Below are 24,321 nucleotides of genomic sequence, written 5' to 3' on the forward strand. Positions count from 1 at the left end.
CTCATTGTATAAGTGCACAATTCTTTTAACAAATAAATAAGTCACAGTTGTAATTATATTAATCTAATTATTATTTCAGACGTGTTCATCTTCTCTCAAGATCTTCAGATCCTTCACAGCCAGGGTTTTCGTCAAATTCACCAGATCATAATTTAAGGTAATTTATTCCCATCTACTGCATAATATAAGTGAAATTGTTATAAAGGTGTTTGGGTAGAAATATTAACAATCATAGTGAATGTGACAATCCGGGGTGTTTGGGATTTGCATATATTCAGATAATAGAATCCCAATAACCTCTTACACTTGTTTCAGTTTTGGTAGAGGACTATTTTACACGCATATCATGTGTTTAATTCAAGGCATCGTAATATACATGAACTGAAAGCTTATGTAACTGATTCCTAAAATGGATCACGCAATCAAAGTCAAAAGCCTTATAATAAGATCAAAAGTAACTTATAATATAACCCTCATAATTTCATGATGCAGATGGAGCGTCATCATCGTCACGATCATCATGATCATGAAGTGTTAATTCCTGTATCAGATCACCATCTCTTAGAACTTGAGATGCCAAAAGCTTATGAAGAAACCAAAGTTGCATCTAAGCCTTCAAAACCCTCGTGTGACCAGTGTTGCTATTTCTCAAAACATGAACATGATGTTAGAGACTCGGACCAACGGTCCAAATCTACAACCAAGCTTTGGGGACTTATGTTCTTTTACCTAATTGTTATGGCAGTTGAGATTGTTGGAGGTTTAAAAGCTAATAGTCTAGCGGTTCTTACGGATGCAGCTCATTTGCTCACTGACATTGGGGGATTCTCAATCTCTTTGTTCTCTGTTTGGGTTTCGGGCTGGCATACGACTCCACATCAGTCGTTTGGGTTCAGCCGAATAGAAGTTTTAGGTGCTCTTTTATCTATACAACTGATTTGGATTGTTTCTGGTTACTTGATATATGAAGCAATTGAAAGAATGCTTCATAAACAATCAGAGATAAATGGTGCACTAATGTTCCCCATTGCGGCTTTTGGCTTTGTTATCAACTTCATGATGGTCATGTGGCTCGGTCACAGTCATGGTCACGGTCACAGTCATGAACATGGTCACCAACATGGCCATCAACATGGTGCTAACGAAGAAGAGGGTGCGAATTTGGTGTTGTCGGCTTCTGAACACAAGAACGGGACAATGAACATAAACATTAAAGGGGCTTATTTGCATGTAATGGCGGACATGATACAGTCAGTTGGGGTGATGATTGCGGGTTTGGTGATATGGGTAAGGCCTGAATGGTTGATGGTTGATCTTTTTTGTACTCTTATCTTCTCGGTTTTGGTTCTATGTACAACTCTACCAATGCTAAAAAGTATATTTTCTATATTAATGGAGAGCGCACCAAGTGAAGTTGATGTTGTTGGTTTGAAAACTGATTTAAACAGCATCAAGGGAGTACATGATGTGCATGATCTACATGTATGGGCGATAACACAAGGGAAAATTGTATTGGCGTGTCATGTAATAGTCGAGTCAAATGTGAATTCGAATGAAATGCTTCACCAAGTTAAATGTTTGAGTGAAGGTAAGTATGGAATTCATCATGTAACCGCACAGATTGAACCTTTATAGTTATATCCTTAAAAGGGTGAAACTTGCAACTATTTATGTTTACTAGGACATCACTACCATTACCGGTGGTACCCTTCCCAGGTAATGCTGCTAAATCTTGGGCTGATAAATTTTGGGCTGCGAATGCTTCTAATGACGTGATAAATTTATGTTAAAAACAGTTTGAAAATTCCTCTCAGTATAATATGCTTCAAGTGCTCATGTTGCAAGAAATGAAAGCCCTTCTTTCTCGGCTAGAACTTGACCATCATGCTCAGCCATGGCTGTGAGACGGTTCAGGTCGCACGTGTTTCCAGCCATGAGGCATGATGACAACAATGTTTGTGTCAGCATTGGCTCTAAGCTCACTCACCCACCTCTAGACATTATCGAAAGTTGGTCTCTTGGTTATGTAATGTTATACGCTATTAGCACTCCAACTACACCACGATAATATGCACTGCTGATAGCTCTGTATTTCTCATGTCCTGCAGTGTCCCAAATTTGGGCCGATATTGTTTTTCTCCAACCTGTACTTAAATCAATGGGAAGATATTACTGAAAAGATATGACATTTCATATTAGATTAAAATGGTGGTTTAGAATGCTCAAAATTCCAAACGTTCAAACAATACAACAGTCGTGAGAAAGACAAGTACGGTTTTATCATGGGCATTTTTAAACATCATAAGAGTCACAACAATAATGAAAAGAAGAGAAAAAAAAACTTTTCACACAGAAACAAATTAATGCATGGTTTAAGTAGCTAGTTACTGCAGGAATTAACACAAAATAAAACAATTGTTTGAGGTCTAACCATTTAACATTTCTAGATATAAACATATACCAGATTCAAACTTTAATCAGCTTATAGGTCTGACCGAATGTTGTTATAACAATTTGGATGGTTGTTTTCTGGTGTTTGTATTACTATAAAGTTTTCTTCTTTTAAAGGCAGAATGAAACTCTGAGAATTCACAACATATATCAAGAATCATAGCAATAACTATGAATCAAGTCAAATCATTCAACCACCTAAGGATTTCATATGATATGTTTAGCCAGCCACTAAAACCATGATTCGAAAGGTTCATTCTTAATACTTGTTAACTCAAAGACTTATAAGGTAAAGGAAAGTTCTTCAATCAACAAACAAGAACCATAGGGGACACTGAATGTACCAGGTTATATACCATATTCTCTACTGGGATTTTAATTGATATCGGTCCATGAATCAATGAATTAGGTATAAGTTTTCTTTAAAAACTCAACCACTAAAGAATCGCATAATCAAATACTAAAATGACCAGTTTTTCATTTCATTTCAACATCCACTCAATGGTAGCAAGCTGCTAAACTGATTGCATGACTAAATGACAAGTTATATATACCTAACAATATTAACAGAAACAATTCAATGAATTAAACTACAAGTTTGCATGACTTAATGACATGTCATCTGGCAATTTGCTTGTGGCTAGTGCCAAAGCAGAAGCCACAAGAAATTGGAAGGAGTTGGAAACCACCGATAAGAGGTCACCCGTTTATAGGGAAGTCATTTAAATAAATAGTTAAATATAATGAGTAAATTGCACTTTTCATCGTGTTTAGAAAATTTCAGATTTCGTCACTAAGCTAAAGAAATTACTAGAAGTGTCCTATTTGTTTATAAAAGTTTGCTAGTTTCGCCTTTTCACTAATGGACACTAGGTTTTTTTGTTAAGTTCAATTATTTGAGGGAAAACTGTATAATTGTGTGTGATTCGCTATCGATATGATAGAACAAGAAATCAGAGAAGATGGGTTCACACCAAATCAAGTCTATCCATTACAACTGGTAAGATCGTTATTTGTACGGACTATCGACCCTAACGACTTAACTACTCTATAGCAATCAAGTCCACAACTTCCTAACTAATACAATCTAAATCTGCACTAATATCTTTCATTTATTACAACTTTAACCTCGGTCATACAACCGCTGTAACAATACCCCCCAGTTGACTTGAAACTTGTCCTCAAGATTCAAAATTAGGAAACCGTAATTTCAATTCCTCAAAATCAACACATGAAGCCTCTGTTATCGGTAATCCCTGCCAATGCACTAACACCTGCACTCCTGCTCAGGAACCTTTCTTAAGAAGTTTTCAATCCAAAATTGCTCGAGGTTGGACAAGAAAGTGAGTATCTTTAGGTAATGGTGTAATTGATGAAGGAGGACCAGGAGCAGCTTTAAGAAGGGAAACGTGAATTGTTGGATGAATCTGAGGATGCTGGGAGATCTAGACGGTAAGCCACTGCACCAATTCGTTCTAAAATTAAGTAAGGACCATAGTACTTAGGACCCAACTTGTGATAACGATGATGCTTAAGAGTGTTTTGCACATAAGCTTGCAGTTTAACATATACCAGTCTCCTACTTTAAAATGCCTCTCAGAGCGACTTTTATCTGCCTGCTGCTTCATTTTATTCTTAGCTTTATCCAAATTAGTCTTTAAAGTCACTAACTTGGCCTCTCCGTCTTTAAACCATGTCTCTAAAGAATCCACTTGAGTCTCATTAGGTATATAAGGTATGTGTATAGGTGGAGTAATCCCATACAATGCTTCAAATGGTGACATAACAATTGCTGAATGAGTGGTGGTGTTTTACCACCATTCAGCCAAAGTTAACCACTTAGACCAAGCTCTAGGGCCATCCATGACCATGCATCTTAAGTATGTTTCTAAGCACCGATTTAGGACTTCTGTCTGGCCATCTGTTTGGGGATGGTATGCAGAAGAAAAGGCCAATTGAACTCCCTGCAACTTCATAAAATTTTTTGAAAAATGGTTCAAAAATATAGGGTCCCTATCAGAGATTATTGTAGTTGGACAACCATATAATTTGAACACATTGTCAAATACCAACTGTGCAATGTGTGCTGCAGTATAAGGATGAGTTAAAGCAATGAAATGGGCATATTTTGTGAATCTGTCAACTACTACCAATATAGAATCTTTACCAAATGACTTAGGTAAGCCAGTGATAAATTCCATAGAGATCTCACTGGAAATTGATTTAGGAGTGGGTAAAGGTTGTAATAGGCCAGGAGTAGAGATTCTTTCATACTTGGCTTTGTGACAGATGCTACAGTTCTTAACCCAATGTTTGATATCAGCATCACACTTATTCCAATAAAAGAATTGTTTAAGTTTTTGCAGTGTACGGTAATAACCGGAATGGCCACCCACTGGAGAAGAATGACATAGACTTAAGATGCCGTTTTTCAGCTGAGAATTATGCCAATAACCGCTTTGCCCTTTCTTTTTTAGACCCGTCCATCCCATGACCAATTACTGATCGTTGAAGTATGCTGCAGCCTATATAACAAAGCCTGCAATTTAGTATCAAAAGCCCAACTATCTTTAATTCTTTGCCACAAACCCGGAGTTATAGAACTTAAACCCATTTCAAATAATGCCAACCCCTCCACTATTGATAATGCATCTGCAACCTTATTTTCCACACCCTCTTTGTACACAATCTCATAGTTGTAGCCCAATAACTTGGCTAACCATTTTTGCTGAAGTGGAGTACTAACCTTTTGTTCTAGTAAGTGTTTCAGACTTCGTTGGTCAGTCTTAATAACAAAATGCTTAACAATCAAGTAGTGAGGCAAGTGTTTGACTGCCATCAAGATTGCTAACAACTCTTTATCATAGATGTAAGGCCCAGGTCCCGGTGCCCTACATTGGCGTTGGATTTACTCATAAACACAGTTCTAAATTTCAGAGTGAATTAAAACTTTTCACGGAATATAAAAACATCAAACATTCATTACAAAATTATTAAAATCGTGTCTTTAAACCTTAAAATTATCTTAACATAAAACATCATAACTTTTCTTCACTAGATGCCAGTCAGCTCAGTCCATGCCATGTGTCCCCCTCAAGCCAGCTCCTTTATCCTATTTTCCTGCGTGCATACTAAAAGTCAGCTACGTTAAGTGAATTCTAGTTAATCAAGCAACATATATTACATTCACATACATACTTATACGTATCTGAAGACACATATTAATTTCTTAACCTGCTTATACTTCATTCATTCATACATACACATACATTCATACTTTATACTTTCATACTTTCTTTCTTTCATACATTCATACTTTTCATACTATCTTGTTTTAGTCTACTAATACATACATAATTATCTTTACGTTTAAAGAGCTTTTCGCCCTACATACCTCGTATATTGTTAGCGTCCGGTACCCTATATCCTCGGATATTATTATTAGGGTCCAGTGACCTTCATCCTCGGATATTATTAGGGTCCGGTGGCCTTCATCCTCAGATATTATTAGGGTCTGGTGCCCTTCATCCTTAGATATTACTAGGGTTCGGTGCCCTTCTTTTCGCACCACACTATCGCATACCTCAGATATTATTAGGGTCCGGTGCTCTTCTTTCCATACAACCATACAACCATACATTCCTTGCCATATAACCATATATTCTTTGCCATACATTATATATATATATATATATATATATATATATATATATATATTTATATAGGGGTGGGATCTAGAGAGAACCCCTTTTAAAAAGAGAACTAGAGAACTAGTAAGGAATTATTTTTAACTATTTTAAAAAAATTATTTTGTGATTTTTTTTTTCTTTCCTCCTTCTAATAAGATGATATTGTTCCTAAAAAAAAACCGTCGATGTAATGCGTATGTGCACTAATGTGTATTGTATATATAAAATAGTATTTATTGCATATAATACAACACAAATACATTATCTAAATACACACTATTGAATATATGCAAATACGACACTAATAATTGTATGCAAAACACATTATCGCATATATGTAATACAACATTAATGCACATATGCACTATATCTATTTTTTTAAAATTTTTGTATATAATATAACACTATTGCAAATATACAATACAAACAACTATATATATGCGATTCAACACTATTTCAAATATCAAAATGCACACTATTGCACATATGCATTATAAAAAAGGTTGGTGTATTGCATATATGCATTACTCGTTAATTTTTTTATTTTTATATTTTTTGTGGTGAAGAATAACAACATATAAGAAGGATGAAAGAAAAAAATTAAAAATATTTTTTTAATTAAATTAAAAATTAAAAATCCAGCTTTTAAGCCACTTCGCCCACACAATCGATAATCTTAACTGGTCCAATGTACCTTGGACTTAACTTTCCTCTCTTTCTGAAACGAACATTCCTCTTCCAAGGCAAGACTTTGAGCATTACATTGTCACCAACGCTAAACTCAATCGGTCGTCTCCACTTATCAGCATAGGACTTCTGGTGATCTTGAACAGCTTTCATTCTTGCCTTGATCTGATCAAACCTTGAAGAGGTTTCCTGCACCACTTCTAGACTTCCAATCTCTTTTTAACCAATCTCTCCCCAACATACAGGAGTTCTACAATGGCTACCATACAATATCTCAAACGGCGGCATACAAATACTAGAGTGGTAGCTGTTGTTATATAAGAGAATTCGGCAACATGCAGATGATCATCCAAACTTCCTCCAAAGTCTAACACGCAAGCACGTAGCATATCCTCAAGGGTTTGGATAGTCCTTTCAGACTGCCCATCTGTTTGAGGATGATACATCGTACTGATTTTCAATCTTGTTCCCATAGCTTCATGGAACTTCTTCCAGAATCTTGAGGTAAAACGAGTATCTCTATCAGACACGATCGACAACGGTACTCCATGCTTAGCCACAACCTCTTTTATGAACACATTTGCTAACGTTTCTGACGAGGTGGCCTCTCGTATAGGCAGAAAGTGAGCACTTTTCGTTATACGTTCCACTATCACCCAAATGGTATCATGATGTTTAGCTGTACGCGGTAGTTTAGTTATAAAATCCATGGTGATGTGTTCCCATTTCCATTTTGGTATTTCTAAAGGCTGCATCTTCCCATAAGGTTTCTGGTGCTCTGCTTTGACTTGCAAGCAGGTCAAGCACTTACTGACTTAATCTACTACATCATTCTTCATACCCGGCCACCAGTAGTCTCTCTTCAGATCCCGATACATCTTGGTAGATCCCGGATTAATAGAGTATCTTGACTTATGGGCTTCATATAGGATTCGACCTCTAAGATCTCCATGGCGTGAGATCCACATACGGTCAAACCTAGTCTTCACACCATGACTGTTTTCCATAAGCTCGTCTTGCTGTCCGAAGATTCTTTCCTTCTTTATTAGCTCTCATTTATAAGCACCTCAGAATGTACCTTGATGATCTCTCCAAAGATATCTAGGTTAATGTTCAACTTATAAGACTTCACTGTTACGATGACTTCTTCATTCTTACGGCTTAGTGTGCCGACGACCACATTAACTTTATCAGGATAATATTTGATATCACAGTCGTAGTCCTTTATCATCTCTAACCATCTCCTCTGTCTCATATTCATATCTTTCTGCTCGAAGAAATACTTCAAACTTTTATGATCGGTATAAATTGTACACTTGGTACCATACAGATAATGTCTCCATATCTTGGGATCATGCACTACAACTACTAGCTCCAAGTCATGCGTTGGGTAGGTACTCACATGAACCTTCAACTGTTTGGACGCATAAGTTATCACCTTTCCTCGTTGCTTTAACACGCAACCTAACCCACGATGTGAAGCACCGGTACAAACAACCAAATCCTCGTCACCATCAGGTACGACAAGAATTGGAGCTTGTGTGAGTCTCTTTTTTAATTCCTCAAAAGCTTCTTCCTGAAAATTACCCCAATTAAATACTACATACTTTCGGGTCATTCCGGTCAACGGTGCGGGTATCTTGGAGAAGCCTTCGATGAATCTCTTATAATAGCCAGCCAACCCCAAGAAGCTTCATATATCAGTCGAGTTTTGCGGAACATTCCAATTCATTATAGCCTCAACCTTAGTTGGGTCCACTGTAATCCTTTCAGGATTGATTACGTGACCTAGAAACTGCACTTCACGCAACCATAATGCGTGCTTCGAAAACTTAGCATACAACTTCTCTTCCTTCAAAACCTCTAGTACTTCTCTTAGATGTTCAGCATGGTCAGACTCTCTCTTTGAATAAATCAATATATTATCAATAAAAACGATGACTGACTTGTCCAACATCGGTCGACATACCCTATTCATCATATCCATAAATGTTGCGGGAGCATTCGTTAGACCAAACGGCATCACAAAGAACTGGTAGTGTCCATACCGTGTGTGAAACGATGTCTTAGGGATGTCTGCCTCTTTCACCTTCAGCTGATGATAGCCTGATCTAAGGTCTATCCGTGAGAACCAACTTGAACCTTGTAGTTGATCAAACAAATCATCAATCTGTTGCAATGTATACCTGTTCTTCACTGTAAGCTTATTCAACTCACGGTAGTCTATACACGTTCTCATACTTCCATCCTTCTTCTTAACAAACAACATCGGCGCGCCCCACGGGGAAACATTTGGTCTTATAAAACCTTTTTTGAGGAGTTCTTGTAATTGGGACATCAATCTTTTCATCTCGGACAGTGCCAAGCTTTAAGGTGCTTTTGCGACGGGCTGTGCCCCTGGTATTAAGTCTATATGGAATTCTACCTCACGCTCCGGTGGCAACCCCGGAAGGTCCTCAGGGAACACTTCTGGATAGTCGCACACTAGAGGAACATATTTCACTTCTTTCGTCTCGTCCGTATCTTTAACAACATACGCCAGGTAGGCACCGCACCCTTGCCTTAACAAACCTTCGACTTTTATCATCGAAATGACATTAAGCCCTAAACTTTCTTTATCACCATAAAATGTCACCGTCCCACCATCCAAGGACATTAACCTTATCAACATACTCTTTACACACTATCTGAGCCTTAAACTCAGATAGCCAGTCCAATCTCAGAACCACGTCGAACCCTCTGAAGGTCATAACATACCAGGTAACAGGGAAATCACGTCCCTCTAACTCTATCTTACAATCCTTAACCATTTTCATTATCCTAACCGCAGTTTCACTAGCAGTTTCTACTGTAAAAGTTTCAGGCACACGACATTTCATTGTTGCTAACTTAGTAAATGTAGTAGCTACAAAACTTCTATTCACACATGAATCAAACAATACAGAAGCGAACATACCGTTTACTAGAAACGTACTTGTCACAACATTTGGGATCTTCTTGGCTTGCTCCTGGGTCAGCATGTAGGCCTGGTCCTTGGCCTCGACTAGTCGGCATCCTTCCTTCCGCTTCCCCCAGCTTCAACATCAGTGCACTCCCTTGCCATGTGGCCCGTCTTACCATATTTGTAACACCCGGGCTTTGCATTGCATTCATTAGCATATTGCCCCACCTATCCACACTTATAACACACATTTGTCCTAAGCCTGCATTCTCCACCATGAGTTTTCTCACACTCGTGACACACATCAAAACCAGTACCCTACTTGCACTCGCGACCGTGCACCTTCCCACAAGTCTTGCATGTCTTTCTCTCCCACACTTTCTGCTTCTTATCCCTAGGGTTCCATGACTGAGTACTAGGTTGTCTTGGGAGTAACCCATTTCTTTTATTTCTTCTCTTCCAACACCACATCATCCACATCTAGATCATCGTAAACCATCTCTATGAGTTCAACACCAGAGTCGAAAGTAGCAGGTTTACCTGCCCTGAATAAAGTGTGGGCGTTATGTGGAAGTCCTTTGATGTAACTCTTGATTCTTTTTGCTTAAGTGTTCACCATGTCGGGCGCTAACCTAGACATGAAGTTGAATTCGGTAGTGTACTCGCAGTGTGTCATCTTACCCACCTTCAAATTCAAGAACCTTATTTCTTCTCTTTGAACCACCGCATCATCACATAAACGTTTCATTACCATCTCCTTTAAATCATCCCACCTCATATACTTAACCTCTTCCCCGGTCTTTCTCTGCTCCACAGTTTTCCACCAGAACATAGCCTCATCACCAAACGACTGGGTAGCATAACCCACCGCTTGGTCAGGACGACACTCGATAATTCGGATAACCCTATCCATTGCGGTTATTCACTGGAGAGTAGCGATTGCATCCCCTAAACTAGTCAGCTTTGGCGGTTCGCAACCTTTGAACGACTTGTAGTTACACCCACCTCGGCCTCTCATTCCCTCACCAACTTTCACAGACCTAACCTCACTTGAGTCACCTTTCTCATTCTCATTACCCTTCTTACCACTCTCCCCTGTCCTCTTAGCGGTCCTTGCATGGCTTTCAGCAGACTTACCAGGATGTAGATTCTTTTCTTTAGCAGCTACATCTTGAGCAATGGCGGCTTGAACAGCAGGATCAAGTTGATACCCTTCATTGTTGCTATAATCTCGCACAGTTGCACCTCCTTCCTCTCTTGTGTTAGTAACTGGTTCTTCAGAAGGTTCACGGACAATACGTGGCCTACCACGACGTCCAGTACGACCTCCTTGACCAACAACCTTTCTTGCTCCAACCATTCGTATTCTATAAGGAAACACAAACGTCATCACTCAAGGAACTATTTAGTACAAGGATAGTAAGGCTAGCAGATAATAACAATGGCCAGCTATGATTAGCTGATCACGTTACTCTCTGTGTCCTATAGACTTCCCTTTGCGAGTCCACTTGTGCTAGGTGCTACTTTAAATGATTAAACAATCAATCACAATCCATGAACAATCCAATAATCTTATCTCTTGCAATTAAGCTGACTTTCTTACATTGCACCTTTACCTAGCTTGCTTGAGTGACACTTGGCTTTCTTGAACTGACATCTTCTTTCTTTTCTTACTAAAGTCTCATTCTCTGTTCGAGTTTAAGCATGTATGATGCTTTTTTCTCTCGAACTTGTGCTCTAATACCAACTAATTGACCGGAAAATATCGATAAATGATATTGAATATGAACAAAATTGAGAATGAATTGATCAACAATGATCAATCCATGCAGCAATTGAAAAGAAATTGAATGAATTAGGAATGAATTTAGACGAATTAGGGTTCAATGAAACGAAATTGGACGAATTAGGGTTCACTCAAGAGCTTCTTAGAATCGAAAAGCTCTGATACTACTTGATACGATAGAACAAGAAATCAGAGAATACGGGTTCACACCAAATCAAGTCAATCCATTACAACTGGTAAGATCGTTATTTGTATAGACTACCAACCCTACGACTTAACTACTCTATTACAATCAAGTCCACAACTTTCTAACTAATACAATCTAAGTCCTTGCACTAATATATTACATTTATTACAACTTTAACCCCCTATCACATAACCACTGTAACAACTGTTGAGCCTTTTGTTACCAAGAACCATGTTGTCTATTAAAAGGAGGTTAAATTTTAAAAGCCAGCCTCCATTGGTGTGTGATTTCAGAATTTTAAGAACATACTTGACTACTAATTTCCATGACATGTCGCACCCTTCATTCACCTAAAGTAGAAGCAGGACCGTCCTCGATAATTGTTAAAAACTTTTGGGCAAAAGTCGAGTAAAATTTTGAGTCTTAAGTAAACTATAAACTCAATAACAATTAATTTTTAAATGAGGTTATTGGGTAACAATGTTATGGCTTGAGTTGTGTAATTTTTTTATATTTATAAAAGTGCATTTAAATGAAATAGTAATTAGGTTTATACATTAAAAATACAAATTATATATATATATATATATATATATATATATATATATATATATATATATATATATATATGGGATGGATCAGTGGAGAAATGAAATTATTTCAAAAAGTGTGAGAATTTAATCTTGACCATTGATTGTGTTTGATCTATGACCATCAATTAAAATGGCAAAATTGTAAAATTTAGGTCTTGTAAGTTGATTTAAAACAAAGGAATAATTTAGTATTTTATATTGTACGAGTTATTTTAGGAAACGTTCATCTCTAGTTTAGATTCTCAATTTTTTGCCTAACTTTTATACTTACTGTAATTGTCTTACTTTCTTTTTAAAGTGCATTAATATTTGAATTATATTTTTCAAAATTTGTTTTTTACGAAGTTTTTTGTTTAAATTATGTTGGGTTTCAAATGATTTAAATTATTCAGTGTTTACATAATTTGATATAATCCTACATATATAGATAAACAAGTGTAGGGTTTTTAATTTGTAATAATTAGTTTTTTGAATGCTATTCTACATGAACTAGATAAAGCCATACACTTAATTGGTAAATATGTGTGTGGGCAAACTCATAAACATTTATCTAGGATTTTAAGACATGTGGTGTGACTGTTAATGAAAATATCAAAGGAATATTTGACACATTATAAATGTATATATCGTAACTGGAGTTATTAACCTACACAGAAGAACAGTTTTTCCTACACAGCCACCCATCATACACATATTTTTTAACATCCTACATAATTATTACAAAAAACTAATAGCTACATTTGGATTTAACAACCAAAATATGTAAAGAAAGTTTTAGTTGCGTGGTCTACTAAAAGTTTGTGTAGGCATATTATAGTATAGTTCACCAAATACATATTCGTTGTGTAGGTTAATAAAAGTTTGTGTAGGTATATATTAATTTGGTTTTTCAAATACATATAAATTATGTAGGTTGTTAAAAGGTTGTGTAGGTATATGTGATACGCTATTTAATGGTTGATTTCATTGTAGGTTGTTTTCTGTTATATTAAAGGTGAATGTTTTTAAGTTGGTTGTTTCTAGTTAATACACTTTATCAATCTTATAATTGTGTACACGATGTACTACATATTTATATGTAGTACATGGTAGTTTAATCATAAATTTATAAAGAAAACAAATAGTCTTCACAAACGTATATAAATGGATGTGAACTTTAAATATTATTCTAATCTTTATGAAATGGACGTGCAATTTCAATATTTTTTCTAATTTGAAAACAAAAGTAGGTATTAACATATGATTATATTAATCGATATAATTATAACCATTTTAAATTTTAAATTTAATGTAGAAACAATTTAAAACCATTTTGATTTTTTTAAACTAATAATAGAATAATATTAAAACAAAAGGAAAATAAAAACATAATCTGATATAAATTACCACGAATGAAACCAAAATAGTGTTAATGTTTTTTTTACTTAACAAATAGATAAACTAGTAATAAAAATAAAATTGAAGCTTTCAATTAATAACATTAATAGTTGCCATCTATAAAATTACAATATTTACCATTATAACCCTTTATTTAACTAAATGAAAAAAAAAATCTGATTGGTTGAAATTACTTCTCACACTAATATGACTTCTCACATGAACTTAACCCTTTTTATATATATATATATATATATATATATATATATATATATGAAATTTGTGCGAAGCGTGCGAACAAAAACAAAATTGAAGGCGGTTGCATTTTTGTAAATAAGTGAAAATCATGTTTGTAGTGTAATTTAATTATGCTATATATTTTACAAATAAAGTAATTTTATTACTCTATTCGTAAAATATATTGTTTACAAGTAGAGTAATTATAGTTTACAAATAGAGTAATTTTATTACTCTATTTGTAAACTCTATAGTGTAATTGTTTCAACTAAAGTACTTATTTGTTAGTAGTGTAATTATTGAATTTGCTTCTTCTTCTTCCTCAAATAGCTTCCTTCAAAAATATCCCTATAACTACAAATTGATTGGCAACTCGCACACTTTCTTGTTTCCATATGCCGTAAAAAGCTTCAAATAGGCGAAATTGTAAACATATATATTATCTAATATTATCATAATAATCCGGTATCGACGGAGACGTACGGGTGTAAGGCCTCGCTCCCGGTGTCCTACTTTGGTGTTGGATTTACTCATAAACACAATTCTAAATATCAGAGTTAATTTAAACTTTCGCGGAAATAATAAAAGTCAACCATTCATTACAAAAATTCAAATCTTGTCTTTAAAACATAACATAAATTATAGTATCAAAACACCATGACAAATTTTCTTTGGATTCCAGTCCCTTCAAATCATGCCGTGTGTCTCTCTCTCAAGCTAGCTGCTCCAATCTATTTACCTGTGTGCATACTAAAAGTCAGCTACGCTAAGTGAGTTCTAGTTAATCGGGCAACATACAATACATTCACATACTTACATATATACGTATCCGAAGATACATATAACATACATAGCTAGTTACCTTTCTTACATACTTACATACTTTCATTCTTTCTTTCATACATACATTGTCACACCCTCAAAATCCACTAACTTGAGTTTTACCGTCAGAGGGTGTGAACTAACAGGATCGGAGTCATTAGTTATATCAAACACCATTATTAAAGTCTTTTAAAAGCAAATAAAGACATACAAGTTTTAAGTAAATGCGGAAGCGTAAACTGTAAAGTAAATTGTTGCGTCACACAAAACGACTTAAAGCAACAGTTGTCATGATAAAATTAAAAGAAATTTTAAATCATAAGAGTATAGTGAATGCATGTCCTAAACCGCTCGCCCGCCTTGGCTACCTGAGATAAACATACTAAAAGTGTCAAAACAGGGTTGGTGAGTTCCCATATTTAAATAAAATTAAGCGTTGCGTTTTGGCGTTACCAGATAGAGTTATGTCAATATATCAATAGGTAGCTAACCTATCAAGCATGTATTACTAAGTGTTCGACATCGAAGCTGACTAATTATCGTTTGCCTTGCCACCATGTCAACCACGACCATGGTAATGTGTTAGCCAAAATTACACCCACTCGACCTACAGTCGAGTTTAGAGTTGGGTGGGGTTTGTCAAACCCAGTAGTACTACTCAACACTGACTCGCATCATCCAATATTAACCGGTTTGATTGTTCAGAAGGACTTAGTTGGTTTGTTGCCACTTAGCCTTACAAGTGATATATAAAGAATAAACAAAATCTAAAGCGTTGGAGTATGTTATCTCCCCCTAATAAAAGCGTTAAAGAGTAAAAGGGGCCGTGAAACTCACTGTTTGCGAAGTTATTAAAGTCCGGGAAAAGCGTGCGTCAAAGAAAACCTTACTAGTGCTCTAAAACAAAAATGAGATTTCTAAGTGTTTTGAACCACGAGTGAGTCTCTAGACTCGACACATAAAAGTTATGCATGCGATGTATTCGTTTTACGTTTGTGAAACAAGTGCGACTCACTGCGTGAAAATTTAGATACGGTGACACAGAATAAGTGTCACTGTATCTATATCGTCACACATATCCCTTTCAGTCTAAGTGACACCAAAGCCGGCGCCACCATAGATACCATACGGTGACCTTGAAGTTTTGTGATCGTAGGTCTTAGAAAGCGTGACTAAAAGGTTTCAATATTTTTGCTGGAATCAAGCTTTCATCTATTAAGTGTGACTAAAGGTAGCAGCGGTTACATGAATCTATTTTCAATGTGACCGTTTCTACTATATAGTCACAAACATTTATGTTTTAGCGACAACAATTTAAAACAACAGTGACAAAATGTAGCAAGTTCAACATGATGTTCTTATAAGTGTGGTCATTTCTTATATATGGTGACGCGAAAGCTTGTTATTGTCACATTGAATTAAAATTACGGTGACAAAAGGTTTTAAGTAGTCACACATTTTGTCCCCATCAGTGTGGCTATAGAGTATGTCTAGACACACTAAAACTTTTAAAGTTTTGAGAGAGGCTATTATCAAGATTTAGGGACAGAGTTTATATATTTGAATGACATTCGGTGTCGTTCAGTCATGCAATATGTTAATTTTCTGTGACATTTGCCAGCATTATGTCACACTAAAATAAACAAACGTTATAATTTTATCTATGGCATTTTATATCATTCAGTCACACTCTGTGTGACTAATATTTAAGTGTGGCTATTGTCTATCTTTGGTGACACATATTGTATTTGCCCAAGTTTCAACTTTAAGTGTGGCTATTGTCTATCTTTTGTGACACATAATGTTTTTGCCCACTTTTAACTATAAATGTGACTAAAAACCAAAATTCAATTAATATATTGTAATTCTAATTAAAAAATCATTAAATTAACATGAAACCCCTTGGTAATGGAAATCGAAATCATATCATATATTAACAATAATATATATCCATACATAAGATTGTTCATCACACTAACAATTAAAGTACTATATATACTATCGATCTGTAGGCCGTTTTTGTTGATCGATCATCCTTGTGTCAGGATCATCATGCACATCTGCGTCCCTTAAACCAGTTTTTGATTTTTTCTCTTCTTCTTTGGTGGTGGTGACTATGGTGGTAGCTGGAGGAACAAAACATGGAAACAAATTAATATATATGAAACAGATTAAAACCAAAGTGAATCGAACTTACTGCATATATGATCAATGTAAATATAATTCATTGCACAATAATTCCCAGCCAAATGGAAACAAATAAACTGGATGTTCACTGCGCACATCATCAAATGAATTCACAGCCAAATGGATGCGGAATATATCAATACCGAAATAGAAAATAAATTAATTAAGCTCATTAAGTTACTTATTCAATTATATGGAAACCAAAGAAGAACTGAAAGCAAAGAGGAAACCAAACCTGCAACTCGGGACAGTTGATTAGTCTTTTTGGCCAGGAAACAAAGCCACCTAATGCATGTTCAACTGTTGTAGCTTTGTCTGTTGGAATTGGTAAAAATGCACAAGGTTTTTTAGCTGTATCAACAGAAACTTTCAGGTCATCTTTTTGAATTGGTATTCCATGAACTTTCATGACTTTTGTTTGATCCTGATGAATGTGGACTGTACCCACTGCCACAATATCCCTCATGCCCATATGATACAGCTTACACTTGTACGTATTATAAAAAAATTAATGGCATATATATATATATAGGATGAGTATAATTACAGAATTGATAAATTATTTAAGAACTTGAAGGAACCCTTGAAAACTAACGTTTTTTATAAAAGATTTTGTATGTTAATATTATTTGAGTGTAGTTTTATCATTTTGTATATCTATATTTACGATTACAATTTTGAAAATTAGTTTTTATACATATCTATTTTTTGTTTTACACATATGTAAATTTGTTAGTACATAAATTTACACATATGTAAACTTGTGAATTAATATAATTAATCAAATTTTTTTATATAAAGTATGATAAAAATACTCTTAACTAATGTTAATATATAAAAAAAATTTAAAAATGTTTGGTTGTGTAGAGTTTCTAAGAGTTCTTAACTTTTTTGGAGTTCTTAAATGATACCAACCCTATATATATATATATATATATATATATATATATATAATTAGCATCATATATAAAGTCAAAGTCAATATATATTATGTGCATTCCTTACCACCCCTTCCCCAGCTTGTAATGAGATGTTTGTTGTATCAGTATTGCTAGTAATTACTTCAGATGATGTAACTAGCCTTTTGTTCTTATTTACTTTGATCGTCTTTCGCTAAAATACATTCAATCGATTAATTACATCAGCAATTAATCACATACACTTAATTAAAGAAGTATTTGTTAAGTAATTATCATTACCTTTTCATTTTGGACAGGTTATATATTTTTAGACATAGGAGTGATGCCTTGTCTTTCCACAGCCTCCGGGGTGTCCATAGAAACGCTCTACAATATTTCAGTTAATTATAATATATTTATGGAAAATCACATTGAAGGCATAGTATAATTAAGTCACCCAACTAGCTAGTACTTATATAATATATACAAAAATGTTAAGGCATAGTAATTCACTTACAGCTGGTTGTGCAAGAGATGGGATATCGATTGGCTTCGATAAAGTAATTCCCTTTTGATTCAGACAAGCCAAAAGTTCTGCAAATTGATTTTGTGTTTTTGTCATCTCTGTAGAAAGGTCTTTGAGTTGTGTATCTTTTTTCAAATTGGCCATTCTCTCATTTTCAAGTTGATTCTTCAGGTGTTCAATTATCTGTTTGTCGGCTGATCCATTTTTTGCTCGACAACCCGGCCAATACTTGCTTTTGGTCGACCCATAACCCACCCTTTTCACAAATCAACCCTTTTCCATGCCGAAGACTTCTGTGAGGGCATCCATGCCCGGTTCAAGGGCCAGGGCTTCTTGCTGTATTTGGGTTTCATTATGTTCCTGTAAATGTCAAAAGAGTTAAATAAGTGAGATGTTTTTTTAACAAAGTAAACATATAAATAATTATATATAAATAAAGAATATATAAACCAAAAAAGTTTGATTAATTAAGTTAAAATTAATAATTACTATTTTTTCTGAAATGGCTTTCACTTCATCATTCTTGAATTCCATTTTTTGTTTTTCCTTGCTTTCCTCCACATGAGTGCTCGGGAAGGGACTTCATCAATTGAAAGTTCATTTTCTCTTACCTTGTAATATGCACAACAAAAATTAAGCAACAAACACACAATCACATCAGACATGCATACAACTAGAGGTGTACAAATCGTTTTTTTAAACCGGTTTCGGTTTTTAACCGAACTGGTTTTTTGTTTAAAAAAAAGTGTTTTTTAACCGTGACCGGTTTAAACCGGTTATAGAAGCATAAAAACCTGAACTGATACTAACCGGTTTGTAACTGGTTTTAAAAAACCGGTTATTTAAAACCGATCCGCAGAAACCGGTTTTAAAAACCGGTCCGCAGAAACCGGTTAAAAAACCGGAAAAAAACTGGTCTGAGCTGCTGTCTTGTTTTAGTCTGCAGCTGCTGTTTTTGTTTTTCTTAGCCATGGTTCAATGGTTGTATATAGTTGCAGCTCAGGAACCATGAGTCTAATATTGTAAATTAGTTTATTAACTGGAATACAAAATTGGCAGTGATTTGGGTTGGCTAGTTTTCTTGAAAAAAATCGGTTTTGGCCCTAATTGTTTGCCACTTTGTAACGCGTTTGGTCTTTATCACTAGCATACGTTAATATAACTGTTAAAACGAATATGAAATGACTATTTTACCCTTTTACTTAAAAGCGAAAGGACATACATGAGAGACATTCAGTTGCATCAATGAAAATGTAAAAAGTGAAAACATCATACGATTAAGTATCGGAACAAATGGTTACATACATAACTGGTTAAATACGAATACCCACTACTAGTATATATTATTTTTAAGAGTTTTAGGAGATTGGAGGATGGTGTGGTTGAACCCAAACACCCACCACCCTTTTATACATATTTGGAGATGAATTATTGACAAAAAACAACAAAAAAATGGCTATAACCCAGTCCCAACAGTCATATATGACCTACTGTTAGTTGCTGCATTAAACCGGTTTAAACTGGTTTTTTCTATCCGTTATTGGTTAACCGATTATATAACCGGTTTAAGGAAAAACCGGTTATATAACCAAACCAGTAGAAAATATTAAAAACCAGTATAAAACCGGTCTAACTGGTTAGTAACCAAACCGGTTATAAAAAAACCGGTTTTCCATCCTAACCGGTTTCGTTTTTTTTTTCGATTTCAGTTACATAATCAATTTTTTTTAATCACTACATACAACCAAAAAAAAGTTTGATTAATTAAATTAAGGAAGTTAAGTTACCAGCTTATCTTTGAGATAAGTATTTCCTCCTCTTCCTAGGTAATGATCATAACGGTTCTTTGCCCTGGCTTGTTTGGCTTTAATCGACAATCCCATCCATACACAAGTTTTAAATTTTCCATTAATTAATTAATTAGAGTTTTCAAGATCATCAAAAAATAATACTTAATTAGAATAACAGATCGAGTTAATTTATAAAACCTTGAACTTCTTTGACTGTGTATATGCAACAAAGTTGTTCAAGTCATCTTGATTCACGAATGTACTATACTGTTGAGGCACCTTGCCAAGTTTCTTCGGCTTACTTAGGTTGGGTAGTATGTATCCCTCATACATTTTTCTTCTTAAATTCCGGAGCAGGGTACCAAGGTGAGTCATTATCTGACGCCTACGACATGCATCAACCTCATAGAATTTCTGCAATGTATATGTTAACACAAATCAGAAAATGAAAAACTGTAAAATTAAACTACTGCAAACTAACAACTAATTAGAGGTGTACAAATCGGTTTTTTTGAAAACCGGTTTCGGTTTTAACTGAACCGGTTTTTTTGTTTAAAAAAAATGGTTTTTTTAACCGTGACCGGTTTAAACCGTTTATAGAAGCATAAAAACCTGAACCGATAGTAACCGGTTAGAACCGGTTTTAAAAACCGGTCCGTAGAAACCGGTTAAAAAACCGAAAAAATAACTGGTCTGAGATGCTGCCTTGTTTTAGTCTGCAGCTGCTGTTTTTGTTTTTCTTAGCCATGGTTCAATGGTTGTATATAGTTGCAGCTCAGGAACCATGAGTCTAATATTGTAAATTAGTTTATTAACTGGAATACAAAATTGGTAGTGATTTGGGTTGGCTAGTATTCTTGAAAAAATCGGTTTTGGCCCTAACTGTTTGCCACTTTGTAACGCGTTTGGTCTTTATCACTAGCATACGTTAATATAACTGTTAAAATGAATATGAAATGACTATTTTACCCTTTTACTTAGAAGCGAAAGGACATACATGAGAGACATTCGGTTGAATCAATGAAAATGTAAAAAGTGAACATCATACGATTAAGTATTGGAACAAACGGTTACATACATAACTGGTTAAATACGAATACCCACTACTAGTATATATTATTTTTAAGAGTTTTAGAAGATTGGAGGATGGTGTGGTTGAACCCAAACACCCACCACCCTTTTATACATATTTGGAGATGAATTATTGGCAAAAACCAACAAAAAAAACCCGGCTATAACCCAGTCCCAACGGTCATATATGGCCTGCTGTGAGCTACTGCATTAAACCGGTTAAAAAAACCGGTTTTTTCTATCCGTTATTGGTTAACCGGTTATATAACCGATTTTTTCTTACATCTCTATTTGTAGGCTCGTAAGGATCTGGAATTTTTTAATATGAGAACAGAGTTGCAGCCTCAAACAACAGATACACACAAAAAAATTGAACTTCCTGCAACTACTTACACACTAACAAATATAGAAAAAGACAAGTTTTGTGAAACACTTCACAACTTAAGGGCTCCACGAGGGTATTGTTCTGACTTTTCAAGTTTGGTGAGTACAAACGATAGGAAGCTAATAGGACTTAAATCCCATGATTATCACATGCTTATGCAACATTTTTGCCCATCACAATACGCTCTTTAATGCCGGAACCCACAAGATATGCTATAATTAGACTTTGCTTCTTTTTCAAATCAATATGTAGCAAAGAAATCAAGGTAGAAGAACTTGATAACTTGCAGAAAGAGCTTTGTGTGACATTGTGTCTGCTTGAGAAATACATTCCCCCATCCTTTTTTGATGTAATGCTTCATTTAACTATGCATCTTACTAGGGAGGTCAGATTATGTGGTCCAATATGCTTTAGGTGGATGTATCCCTTTGAAAGGTGCATGAAGGTTATTAAAGGGCATGTCCGAAACAAAACTTATCCAGAATGGTGCACTGCTGAGGAGAACATCGCAGAAGAAACGATTGAGTTTTTAAGCGAATACCAAAAAAACATCAAGACTATTGGTATTCCACCAGAAGCGCATAACGACGATAATGATGAGGGAAATCCTTTTTCAGCCGGTAAACCAGTTAAAGTTCCCGTGGACCTCTTCATGAAAGCACATTTCTTTGTGTTGCAAAATATAAAGGAAATTGAGAAGTATATTGAGTAAGTATTACTAACTAGGGTTGTAAACGAACCGATCGAACACGAACAAGGCCTTGTTCATGTTCTGTGTTCATGAACGGTTCACGAACACTTACCGAACGAGATTTTATGTTCGTGTTCGTTCATTAAGGAAATGAATGTGTTTACGAACGCAAGTGAACACAAAAAATCAACAGAGCCTAGAGATTAAGACTAGCGTATTTATCAAATATGAATGACGAAAGCCTGTAAACGAATCGAATAAACACAAACAAAGGCATGTTCATTTTCGCTCATTTACCTTTAAATGAATACGAACACTTAGTTGAACAATATTTATTTTCATTTTCATTTATTTAAAGAATGAACATTTGTGTTTGTTTATTTTCGTTTGTTTATAATCTAAACGAACAACTAGACAAAGATAAACGAACATAAATGAACATAGATGAACAAATGTAAATGAACACAAACAAACATAAATGAAAACAATTAAAAAATATAAAACTTTTAATTAAATGACTCATCCAGATAATAATTATTTTCTATTAATCCATAAACGAACATAAATAAACGAACATGAACGAACGTTCATGACATAAATGAACGAACGGAACATGTGTTCATGTTCGTTTGTTTAATTAAACGAACACAAATTTTGTTGTTCTTGTTCGTTTGTTTATTAAATAAACGAACATAAACGAACTTCCCGCCCAACGGTTCACGAACAGTTCACCAAACGTTCTGTTCGATTACAAGCCTATTACTAACTAGTTTGTTTTTTACAATAGAAGGGCATATTTGGAAAAAAAAATGTTAGTAACTCTTTTATGTACTTGCAGGGAACACAAGGACTATTTGAAAGAAACAAATGTTAATAAGCGACCAGCATGGGTGGAGAAAGAGCATAGCATAAAATTTGGTCGCTGGTTACGCAACACGGTAAATTTAATATAAGCTTAATTAATCTTTGTTTTTTGTTTGTGCCAGATGAATCTCATAATTGTAATGAAATTCAGGTAGAAAAAGAGTTAGCAGTCTCCAAAGAAACTATATCAGAAACGGTCAAGTGGATTTCACATCAACCAAACCACACGGTATTGAAATACGATGTATATGACATAAATGGCTATACATTTCGTACCAAAAATCATGACGGTAGAGTTTACCAAAACAGTGGGGTTGCTGTAGAGGCAACATATACGCACATATCTAAAGATCAAATATCCTATGAGCAAACCTCATACTATGGTGTTTTACAAGAGATATGGGTACTTGATTATCATATTAAAAAAATCCCTCTTTTCATGTGCGAATGGGTCGATAACAAAACGGTCAGACAAGATACTCTTGGTTACACGTCATTCGATCTCAAAAAAGGAGGCTACAAGGATGATCCGTTCATATTGGCCTCACAAGCAAGACAAGTGTTTTATGTTCAAGACCGGTTAGATGTACAAAGATCTATTGTACTTAGTACAGCTCCTACAAATTATAGAGATTCGTATGACGATGCCAATGAGGAATTTAGTACTGTCATTTTTCCTCACAATCATAATGTATTGCCTGGTGTAGATCCCCGTGATTCCCGCATTGATAGACCTGAATGTAAACCTGTAGTTATAAATACATAATACCTTGTACAACTGAATGGTTTTAGCTTCTTAATGTATTTTGAAAATTAATCAAGTACCGAAACTGAATGGTTTTAGCTTCTTAGTGTAATTTGATGTATTTTGGACATTACTGTTATGTCTCTGGTCTAATTTATCTATGCAAATTGACCTAGCTAACTGTTATGGTATATCAGTATATATGGTCAACTGGTATGCAATTGCTGCATTTTAGGGATGAGCGTGGGATGGTACCGGTACCGGCCGGTACCAATCCTGAAAATACCGATCCCGAATTTCAAAATTTTTGGGTACCGGTACCAGTACCGAAAATAAGAATTCGGTACCGGTTTTTCTGTATGGTACCAATTTGGTACCAAATTTGAGAAAACA

The 24,321-nt window shown here is 35.1% G+C and overlaps 1 pseudogene across 1 annotated transcript; it reads left to right on the forward strand.

The window, feature by feature from the left end:
- On the forward strand, window positions 1–1,743 carry LOC143573272 (metal tolerance protein A1 pseudogene; annotated as a pseudogene). Its single transcript, XR_013142397.1, has 2 exons — window positions 1–157; window positions 493–1,743. The product of XR_013142397.1 is annotated as a metal tolerance protein A1 pseudogene (transcript).
- The last annotated feature ends 22,578 nt before the right edge of the window (window positions 1,744–24,321 follow it).

Source organism: Bidens hawaiensis, unplaced genomic scaffold, assembly GCF_021521415.1.
Source record: "Bidens hawaiensis isolate Kalapana, Puna unplaced genomic scaffold, B.hawaiensis_p1.1 tig00026267_1, whole genome shotgun sequence".
Classification (NCBI taxonomy): domain Eukaryota; kingdom Viridiplantae; phylum Streptophyta; class Magnoliopsida; order Asterales; family Asteraceae; genus Bidens; species Bidens hawaiensis.